The sequence below is a fragment of the Penaeus monodon genome, chromosome 12, assembly GCF_015228065.2.
Source record: "Penaeus monodon isolate SGIC_2016 chromosome 12, NSTDA_Pmon_1, whole genome shotgun sequence".
In the NCBI taxonomy this organism is placed as follows: domain Eukaryota; kingdom Metazoa; phylum Arthropoda; class Malacostraca; order Decapoda; family Penaeidae; genus Penaeus; species Penaeus monodon.
Window position 1 is genome coordinate 42,668,413 of NC_051397.1, and position 2,500 is coordinate 42,670,912.

Sequence of the window (2,500 nt, forward strand, 5' to 3'; positions counted from 1 at the left end):
ATTTCCTTTCCCTGTTTTGGCCTTCAACAGTGCTTCTGTCTCTTGAACGTTGCTATCTGCAACCCTAATAGATTTCTTCCCTTTAAAAGCATTATACATTATTCATTCACTTTGTTTTTTTTATAACTGATATGGTACTAAAAAAAAATATATAGCTAAAAAGTATACATTTCGTAAGAATAAAATATATCTACATACGCAGGCAATAATATAAAAGTTGTAAAAGAAGAAGCACTGGAAGACATACTCTAGGAAAATTAGGTGATTTGCCCTCAGCTTCCTGTAAGAGGTTGTCGGGAAAAACCTCCACATATCAGCACCAGCCTCAGTGTTATTTAAGGATTCAAAAATGCTATTAGCCGACTGGATTAACTGCATCGGCTCAGAATCGTTTGCGAGATTGGGATCCAAGCATCCTAATTCTCGATTGAGAACAACAAGGCCTACAGCTGCAATGTTTCAGTGATTCATAAATATCTTCCTTTAGTTCTTACATTAATAACTAAATACTGTTATCAGCAAATAGTGTTATACTTTGCTCTACTATTTTTTTATTGACCACATTAATCAATTCACGTGCCTTCTACACATACATTCAAGAGCCCATTTGTGTAGTTCAGTCTGAAATTTGCTTGGCATCTCCCCATACTCTTCCTGTATGGCTGCGATCCTATTAAAAAGGTGCTAATATGTAATATTTGCAAATCAGAAATCAAAATCAAAATAGTACAATACATACATAAATACATTTAAAAGATCCACTGAAGGAATAATTAACACCTCACCTATCCAAAAATTCAAGAGTGACCTCATCCATGGACTTCAGATATGAAGCAATATTCTTTGCTTTCAGCATAGGACTCTGCACTCTACTGCGGACACGCTACCATTCCTCACCATTTCTATTGAAAAAAGTGCTTTATACAAGTCTTTGATTAAATATGTTAGTTCAAATACCTTTCTCTCCTGCCTATCTACCTGTAAAAAATAAATAAATAAAAAACAGAGACCATATATATTTCAAGTCTAAGCGCTTGAATAACGTGGTATTTAATGCCTCTTCTCCATAGTTTCATGTATAATCCTATAAAATTTTATCCCAATTTATTTACTTTTAACACAATATCTACACAACCTACTCTACCAGAAGGCCACCTTTCTTCTCAAAGTATCCATCCACTTCATCATCACGAATCTTTTTCAGCGCCAAAAACCCAGTTCGATGAGGGTTCTCTATGGTGGTGCGGAAGACGCAACAACAGGTGGCTTTCCAGGAATTATCAACCTAAAAATGGGCCCATATTCCTTGCTCATCTTTTTTCCAGAACTTATGGATCTGCTTGTTATCAAAAGCTGAAAGAATATAGAACTTTTTAAATGGTGATGAAACATTTATTGGTTATGATTTGACATTTAGCTCTATGAATTGCTAGATGTTAGTAATGGGAACAATTACTGTCACTCTCAATACTTTCTTGCATCATGCTTCTCTGCGATTGCATGAATTAATGATGGTTTGACAGTCATTCTACTTTTTCTGTATCATATCTGTTCATTTCTTAATTCCATTCTTATTTTGTTGGGTATCGTAGAATCTTTCGTGGCCTCCGACTGCTGGCTCACACCCGTTCTCAAGGTACTTCACTGTCTTACTTGTATCTTGTTGTAGAAATGAAAAGCTGCTTCCACCTTTGTCCTTTATTTGGAAAATGGATACAGACAAACAAATCCGAGAGGATTGCGAGTCTCCTGACGAGTGGCTGCCTCACCAGCGTAGCTGCTCCTCGCAACACTCCCACTCGGAATTTCTCGTTCGGTAGTGTCATATAACAAGCTAGTTAAAACATACACAGTTAATAGACAGACGTTTACATTCCTGGACAATATACATAACATGACAGTTTTTTTCCGAGCAATTCTGTTTCCAACCTTCCTCCTTTGTCTTCCCCGATCTTTTTTGCTATCTATCATTCCCTCTATGGCAAGATTTCTTTCTTTTGGTAATTGTGTTCATTAAACTTTCCACTTAATCATCAATATCCTCCGACAACACCACATCTAAAATGTGCTTATTTTTTTCATTATATTCTTGTTAAATGTCTATATTTCACTTAGTAAGCAATTATTGAAAGCATATTCTATTTTGAAATCTATACTGACGTTTCTCCTTTGTAATTCCTTACATATTATATATTTGCATTACATTTTCTGTTCTTAACCTCAATCATACTGCCAAATAACCTTTCAATAATGAATCGTGAGAGATGCAACACACACACACAGACACACACACACACATCCATATTTACAAATATATGAATATATTTCAGTAAATATATATATATATATATATATATATATATATATATATATATATATATGTGTGTGTGTGTGTGTGTGTGTGTGTGTGTGTGTGTGTGTGTGTGTGTGTGTGTGTGTGTGTGCGTGTGTGTGTGTGTGTGTTCATTCTATGTATATGTATATATATATATATATATAT

At 34.8% G+C, this 2,500-nt stretch overlaps 1 pseudogene; it reads right to left on the reverse strand.

Moving 5' to 3' along the window:
* LOC119579713 overlaps positions 1 to 1,481 on the reverse strand; it is a 1,916-nt pseudogene extending 435 nt beyond the window's left edge.
* Between the last annotated feature and the right edge of the window lie 1,019 nt (positions 1,482 to 2,500).